The following is an 8,877-nucleotide window of genomic DNA, read 5'->3' as shown; positions in this document are numbered from 1 at the left end:
AGGCTGGTAAATTAAAAGTCACGTTTTCTATTAACTCGCATGGAAGACTCGAGAGAATGCCATACCTGCTGCAAACTGTGTGCATCCCGTCAGGCTCAAAATAAAAGCGGCTGCCAAGTACAGTGGAGAACATTGTATGTTTACATAGAAGGAAAATAAGGTGGTTTGAAATCACTCTGTAATATGATTGTCTTTTGTGGCGCCACAGTGATTGTTTTAGAAACCGATGTACACAGTTATCTTTCAACAAGATTAACTGGGTTTGTTGGTCTAAGCAGCCCCTGCAGACATAAAGCTCTTTATGCCCCTAAACAACACTCTGGAGCAAACCGAAGTGGCTGGCGGCAAATTGACTCAAAGTGGCCGGTCGCTTTGATGTTCTTGGCCTGTCTTGCTTGGTGGGAGGGGTAGGGGGAGCAGAGCAAATGGCAAGCGCGTGCACGGGGAAGCTTTTACGCTCCAGGACACAACATGCATTGTAGGAAATCCGGCTGGTTCAAGAGACTTTGGTTCAGATGTAATAGGTTTCGAGTAATAAATTACTCGACCTAAAAAAGGATTGTATATACACCAGCAAATAAGTACGTTTTTGGGTATTTCCAAGCTTTCCGAGTTTATACAGCATGTAATACTACCCACCCTCTTAGAAGTTAGAACAGAGCCTCCAGGATATCGCGATTTCGCGGTTTGCCGCGAAATCTGCACTTTTGTAAAAATGCCACGATTTTTACAAAAGTGCCCGCGTAATCGGCACTTTTGTAAAAATGGCGGGATTTTTACAAAAGTGCCCGCGAAATCTAGACATCCAGACCCCTTTCAAGGGGAAGGGGCCGGTCTGGGGGGGGGGGCGGGAGAGCCATCTGGTCAATCTCAGGCCTCTGGAGGCAGTGGCAGCCTCCGTGGGAAGCCTGGGGAGGGCCCGCTATGTGGGACCCCCCAGGGGTGCTCTCTGCTGATCGCACGATCGAGGGGAGAGAGAGCCGCGTTGTAACTTGGGAGGCTCCGAGGAGAGCATCCGACCTGTGCGGGGGGGCGGGGGGATGGTTCTTGTCTAAGTCAGCCAGCAACCAGACACAGAGCCAGTTGGAGAGACTGGCGACACGTGCGAATGGTATCCATGTTGCGTCGGGTTTGGAGCCGCATCTCTAGATGGGATAAATAATAAAGATGTTTAGCTTTGAAGGAGACTTCAAGACGAGACCCAAGGTGTCACTTGGTGGTGCAAGTAGAAAGGAAGAAAAGTCATCTCTTCTGCATCGGACTCAGGAAGAAAGATGGAAAAGAGAGGAAGAAAGACGAAGATTAAAAATGCAATAATTATTCAGTCCTTTGTACGAGGTTACAAGGACAGAAAACCTCAATATTTCATTTGTGGAAGTAAATTTGATCGCTGTGCTGCTTTGACACAATCAGAGGGAAATGTGTCCATTACCCATGAAACTAACCCGACTCTTTTAGTACGGCAACTTCTGTTTTCTGACAGACGGACATGCCTATCTATACTACTATTATAAAGAGAGAACTTGCACCTTTTGGCAAGGTAAACTCGGGAACCACAGCGCCAATCTACACACCCAATACATTGTTGTAAACCACAGGGTGTGTAGATGGACATAGGCTGCAAAAAATAAAAAATAAACGTAAATTAAAAAAATAAAGTTTAAAAAAAAGTAGTCCCCTAAAACAAGCGCCGGCCGCGACATAGCGCTGACCGCGACCGTGATGACGCGCGGGGAGGAGCGGGGACGAGGGCCGACGTGCGGCGAGGAGTGACGAGTGGCGGGGCGGCTCAGGTAAGGCGAGGCGGTCCGCGGTCCGGGCAAGGCAATGTCGGGGCGGGCGGGTGCCCGGGAGTGGGTGCTAAGTCCGGAGTTTTGCTGATGTAAGGCGTGAGGCGGGCGGGAGGGCGGGAGGCCCGGCCGGGACTAAAGAAATCCTCAAAATGCAGCCCCCAGCTCCCTTCTGCCCCCGGGCAACGCTGGGGCGGGCTGGAGGCGGCCGGGAGGCAGGCGGGCGGGCAGCGGTACAACCAATGTCGGGGGGGGCGGGGGGCCCGGCCGGGACTACACAAACACTCAAAATGCAGCCCCCAACCCCCTTCTGCCCCCGGGCAACGCCGGGGCGGGCTGCTAGTTTCAGATAAAGAGGTTGCTGGGGCTGTGTTGCAGATTGTTGCAACACTGCAATGAAGACAGTTTGAATGTTGCACTTCCACTGAGAATGATTGAGGTATTTGCATCTGAGAGTACATATCTGCCTAAGTTGCAGGATGCCAACTACGTAGCATCAATAGTTGAACACATTTTGCACTACATGATAAAGAAAGGATACTACAGGCCTTTTGTTAATAAATTGCAAACTTCCGTCAAGCATTAAATACACTAATGTTTCTCGAGTTCCTACTGCAAAGATCCTTCTTGAGAATGTTTTAAAACCACTGCACTTTTCATACCGTTCTTGTCCAGAGGGCTCAAGGATTCAGATCTTCACTGCCTTTACAGAGGAGTTTCTGGCTGCACCTTTCACCGATCAGATATTCAATGTCATCATTCCAGCGCTGGCTGATATACAGATTGCCTTCCCTTATGAATTCTTTCTGAATGCACTTTTAACGTCTGAAAGCCAGCTTTCAAGAAAAATGAATAAAGCACCCTGGCTTTTTTATTTTGTTTTAAGAGTTGGGGAAACATATTTAGAAACTCTTTCAGAGGAAGGTTTACTTGTGTATTTGAGGGTGCTGCAGACTTTTCTGTCACAGTTACCAGTTTCAGCATCTAATACAAACTCACAAGAAGGAAGTGATTCTGAAGATGAAGAGGAAGCAATTGGCCGGATGTCAACTACAACAAATGATGGGAAAATATCCATTCAGTACATCACAGAAGAGTGCCTCAAGAAACTGGACACAAAGCAGCAGACTAACAACTTGCTTGTCATCCTGGACATCCCTTGACGCAGCCACATCTCCGGCCACCTGAGGAACCTGCACTGGCTCCCCGTCAACAAGAGGATCACGTTCAGGCTCCTCACCCACGCACACAAGTCTCTCCACAACCTGGGCCCCAAGTACCTCAACGACCACCTGACCTTCCACACGCCCACCCGCCAGCTACGGTCCGCTAGCCTCGCCCTCGCCGCCGTACCAAGCATCCGAAGAGCCACCGCCGGAGGCAGATCCTTCTCCTACCTGGCGGCCAAGACATGGAACTCCCTCCCCATCCACCTTCGGCTGACCTAGGACTACCTCGCCTTCAGGAGACAACTCAAGACCTGGCTGTTTGAGCAGTAGCGGGCCCCCTTCCCCCAAGCGCCTTGAGACCCTCCCAGGTGAGTAGCGCGCTATACAAGTGTTATGATTGATTGAACATGGTCTGGAGGGTCTGTGCCAGTGAAGAAGTCTTCACATTGATGGCATCAATTTGCCATACACTAATGATGCAACACCGAATGATGGCGCCAAGAGTAAGGTGTACAAGCAGTGATGCAAATGGAGCAAAGCATAGGACCACACTGTAGTCAAGTACAGCATGGAAATAGTATCACCAGTCTATTTTGTCTGATGCCCGATGGAGCTACCTGGTTTAGCTATAGAGGAGATGGGCTGTGGATTCCCTCCTTGGTCGTCACCTACCCAGTCTGTTTTTAGACAGACTTTCTTTAGTCTCTACGGTTGTCTCGTCCCTTATCCTCACTCTCTCTCCTCCCCTACCCCTCACTACTTTCTCTATCCTTTCTCTCCTCCCCTAATTGTATTGCTGATTGGTTGATATAATGTTTACTTGTTGACCTTTTCTGGTATATTGTTGAACCACATTGTTGCACTTCCTTTTGTCTCTCCTGTCGTCTCCTACCGCATCCTCCCTCTGTTTATGTCTCTCCCTCCCTCCTCTTTCAATGTTTTGAGACTGAACTATTTTGTCTGATGCCCGATTGAGCTACTTGGTTTAGCTATAGGGGAGATGGGCCGTGGATTCCCTCCTTGGTCGTCACCTACCCAGTCGGTCTTTAGGCAGACTTCTTTTCGTCTCTGCTTATTGTCTCTTCCCTAGCTCCTATCCTCTCTCCCCTTGCCTGCTACTCTGCCTACCCCCCTGTCCTTTGTGCCCTTTTACTAAGCACTCCTTCTCCCCTTGCTGGGGAAAGATCCAATATTTATACTCTGGAGTCTCCGCGAACCCGCTGATTGAGTCCACTGCGCCAAGGGAGCCACTCACACTAGAGGTATGGTATGGCACCCCTTGCCAAAGCACTCCCTCTCCCCTTTTTGGGGAAGGATCCAGTATGTAGGCCTTGGAGTCTCAGGGACCCCTCTGAGACAGTCCACTGCGTAAAGGGAGCCTCTCGCATTAGAGATAGGGAAGGGATACCCCTTCCTCAGGGATCACAGCTTACTGGACTTTGGACTTTGCCTTGACTCGTCTACCGGTTTGTGTCCCTGTCACCCTTCCCCTCCTCCCCCCATGCTGTGTCTCACCCTCCCCTCCTCTTTCCCGCATTCATTATCTGTCTACTTCCCCTACTCCAACTCCCCTCCGCTGAATCTTTCACCTTGCCTTCTTTTCCCCTGACGTATTTGTGCTTATTGTTTATCTCGACCTTACAAATAACTATGTTGCCATGCTCTAAGAATTGTGTAACCTTTGTAACGATGTAACCTGTAACTATGATCTGATGCTCTTGTAAAGCGCTCTGATACCTCCGGGTCTAGCCAGCGCTATATAAAACTTTAAAAAATAAACTGATGGCTCTTTCAAAGAAAGCTGTGTCTGTAATTATTGGAACATTTCATGCGGCTGCACAGACCAGGGGATCCGTCCCTGTCGGAAGCCTGACTCTGCCCCAGCCCTTCTGGGGGCTTCCTTCACTCTCCTGGCTCCCGGACGGGCCCTTGTCTGGAGACGTGCACTGCTCGGGCCCCTGAGGGCCCAAGGGGGGACTTCAGTGTCCGCAGACAGCAGCAGCTTCAGATAGTTCAAGGACAAGAGGAAAACATCAGTGCCCGGCGGCACAGGCGTCAACGCACTACAGACCAACACACTGGGAACAACACACACAGACCACAAACACACCAGAGACTAACACACATAGACCACAGACACACCAGGGACCAACATACACAGATATCTGTGTTTGTTGTAGGAAAAACCGCCAAATAAAATGCCGCTAAATTGCCGCTAAATTTCCATATTTGTGCCGCTAAATTTTCACTTTTGTGCTGCTAAATTTGCTAATGCATGTCGCTATATCTTGGGGGGTCTGTTATAAGGTTTACTTACACAAAAAATGGAGTGACTAAATCTTTTGCAGGAGTGTAAAACCACATTTAAGAAATATAAAACAACTGCTTAGTGGTTTTAAAGACTACAGTTGTGTGAATTAAGCACATCGTTTAGTGGTCTGGCATCTGATAAGATTCTCAAAGAAGATGGGGCCAAGTTACATTTCACCATTTGAATATTAAAATACTTTGCATGCCTTTTGGACGGTTGTTTTTACTGCACCCCAAAGCGATAAGCAGTATGGACTCGCTGCCCCCCTCTGCTAGGTCTCCCAATCTTTGTCATTAACACCTGGTGCTACAGGGGGCCCTGGCTGATGATAAACGCATCGGTGCACAGGGAGAGAACAGAAGGACACTGTAGGCCTAGATTCAGTCCTAATACTGGGGGCACAGGCCCTTCACACATACCTGTAACACTCCTGTTATATTTTTGTGGCTCAGCGTTAATAACATCCCAATAAATGCGAACTGAAGCAGAGTAGAGCGCATCGGCTGATGGAAGGGTGTCTCTAAAAATAGAGCATGATGACAAGATCACGAAATAAAGACTGCGCGTGCATCATTAATAGACCTCCATTTTGAAATGAAAAGTGCTTGAAAAACAAATAGTATAAATATGCAGCTCAAGCCATAGTACCCTCCCCTCCCTCCCCCAAAAACACTGGCAGGGCCGGGCCGGGCCTGGGCACAGGGGCGCAGGCAGACTCCTAACCCCCCTAGGATCTGTACCTTCTGCAGTGAAGGGCCCGCGCACCCGGGTCGCCGCCCAGAGGGGGGGCTTGATTTGTGCCGGTGCTGGGGATGGCTCATGTCCACTGACATGGGCTTTGTGAGGAGCCTCCAGTGCAGGAACTATCACACCCCTCATCCGTGCCACGCACTTCAGTATTGGAACGGATCTTCGTGAGATAAAATCCAACAAATCATCAGACGGATCCCTGAAGGAGCCCCTGCTCTCCGGGATCGGCAGGAGAGGATCAAAAATTAGCTAGCATTCGAAACAAGAATTTTCAATTCTATTAAGGACACGGAGGCGAGGATTATGCTTCTCTTTCATTTACTGTAAAACTCACAGCAGCCAATAAACATACAGTTTATCAAAGTTAAACTACATTAACCATCATGCTGGGCCCAAGCCACGCCTCCTTCACCCTACAAGAGCCCTGGTAACAGTCCCAGCTTCCTCTTTCTTTGCACGAACATGCAACATAAGTTCAATATAAAAGTCTTATCAAACTCCAACGTGGAATAACTTGGAATCACTTCCAACTTCAGAAAATTTCCAACTGGAGGTATTAGAGGATGGCGTCCCATCTGCAATCTTCCATAGAAGAGGGGTCACTCTTTTTTCTTGTCAGAACCTAGAATAAAGATAAAAGAACCCGTAATGTCTGTATAAACAGGATCAATTATAACAACGGTGGGTAAGCATGATCATAACATGACATAGCCGGGTGGGATAATCCTCGCCTCCGTGTCCTTAATAGAATTGAAAATTCTTGGCGCGAATGCTAGCTAATTTTTTTTTTTTTTAAAGTTTTATTTTTGTTGTTGCTATCACATGGTATACAGTAACAGTTAATCGTACTGTAGAGCAGCGTCAACATTCAGCTGCCTACGATCAATAGAGCAACTTTTTATTTTTCCCCCCCCAACTTAAAACTTGCTACTTCAGGGGTTGCATTGTATGATCATGAACTGTATGCTATTACAACAATGGTCCGTAGACAGGCGTTCAGCAATCCTAAAGACAGTTCTAGCAATAACATTCTCTCCTCCCTTTATGTCTCCCAGGTCCCGGGGCCATGCAGCGTATCTGGGCCTCCCGCTTCCCCCCTCTTATCACTCCAATTCCTCATCGTCCCCTGAGCTGTCCCCATCCTCCTCTTCGGGCAAAGGCTCACAAATGTCCCCCCTGTATGTATTCCACGGCGACCAGATCCTGTTCCATTTACGTGGATTACGTCTCTGTTGATATACTGCCCTCTCCGTCACCATGAGCACGTCCATATTCCTGCACCATTGCGCCAGTGTCGGTGCCTCTAGTGCCCCCCAATTCTTCGCTATATCACGCTTTGCCATCATTACACCGATGACCACCCAGCCCTTGGCATGCAATGACAAATCTGTTGGGCCCCATACATACAAGAGACAAATTCTGGGGTCAGGCGTGAACGGGTTTTGGAGGGCCTGACTGATTGTGCGTGCGACACGCCTCCAGTAGTCCTGTACGATTGGGCAGGTCCATATAGTGTGGAACAGTGTACCCTCCTCCCCACAATTTCTTAGGCAATATGGGTGTTCTGCCCTGTGTATTTTATATAGTGTGGTGCGGGTGTAGTAGACCCTATGTAGTACCTTGAGTTGGACCAGTCTGAATCGGGTGGAAATACCCGCCTCCCTGGGCGATGCCAGGGCTGCGTTCCAGTCTGCCTCATCTAGGTCTCCTACCTCATCCTCCCAGTACTCCTTCAACTTTCCAAGGGGATCCGGTAGGTTGTTCATCAGCTTGCGGTAAGTGAGGGAGGTTGCACTGGACTCCATGTAGTCCGTAAGCAATCGGTCCTCTAAAGGGGCCGATTCCGGCAGCGTGACACCTGGTTCCAACACTGACAAGAGTGCGTGCCTAATTTGTATGTATCTGTATGTTTCGGTCACCTCTAGGTTATATTGCTCCCTCAGGGTCGCAAAGGAGAGCACGCCCTCCCTTGTCCATAGGTCGCCCACTACGGAGATCCCAATGGTATCCCACTGATCAAACCCTTTTGAACTGCGCAGGTTGCCGAGTGCTTTTGTGTCCCATAGTGGCGTGAGATTAGTGATCACTCCCTCCCATGCCAGCCGCCTTTGCGCTTTGTGCCAGATGGCTACTGTGTGTTTGGTAGGTCCCTCAAGTTTTCTCACTATTCCTTTGTTGTAGAGTGGGGCCAGAAGGGTGGACGTGCCCAGCTGGTGCCTGTCAGCCTCATATGCCGGGTCATCCTGTGGCGCGTGAACCCATTGGTTGATCACCTTGAGGTGAGCGGCCCAGTAGTACAGTTCGAGGTCGGGGAGGGCTATCCCTCCACTGTACCAGTCCCTGGTCAACTTCAATCGCGCAACCCTAGCCGGTTTGTCTCCCCACAGAAGGCCGGACAGCTGTGCCGCTACGTGGCGGAAAAATGATATAGGGACCATCGCTGGCGTGTTTTCCAGGACATAGAGGAAGCGAGGCAGTGCCATCATCTTGAAGAGCGCCGCTCTACCTAATAGTGTTAAGGGGAGATTCTTCCAGTGGCGCACGTCCGCCTTCAGCCTTTCCAGCTGGGGCTTAAGATTCAGTTCCATGAAGGTCGAATGATCCCTCGTGATCCATATCCCTAGGTACTTAAAGGAGATGCGTTCTACGACCAATTGGCAATCCTCAGGTAAGGCTGGAAGGTCGCCCTGCACCATGAAGATTATGGACTTGGACCAGTTAAGTTTGTAGCCCGAAGCTGTACCGTGGGTTTCGCACAGTGCCAGTAGGACCGGGATGCTGTTCGGGAGGTCCATGAGGTAGACAAGCATGTCATCGGCATATAGGGATACTCTGTCTTCCCAACCACCTCCCCATT

The 8,877-nt window shown here is 49.5% G+C and overlaps 1 pseudogene; it reads left to right on the top strand.

The window, feature by feature from the left end:
- The first annotated feature begins 1,167 nt into the window (after positions 1 to 1,167).
- LOC147709900 (ubiquitin-protein ligase E3C pseudogene) lies at positions 1,168 to 3,516 on the top strand (annotated as a pseudogene).
- The last annotated feature ends 5,361 nt before the right edge of the window (positions 3,517 to 8,877 follow it).

Source organism: Lissotriton vulgaris, chromosome 6 (assembly GCF_964263255.1).
Source record: "Lissotriton vulgaris chromosome 6, aLisVul1.2, whole genome shotgun sequence".
Taxonomy (NCBI): Eukaryota; Metazoa; Chordata; class Amphibia; order Caudata; family Salamandridae; genus Lissotriton; species Lissotriton vulgaris.
Note: the sequence above shows the minus strand (reverse complement) of the source record. Positions and strands in the feature narration are given on the sequence as shown.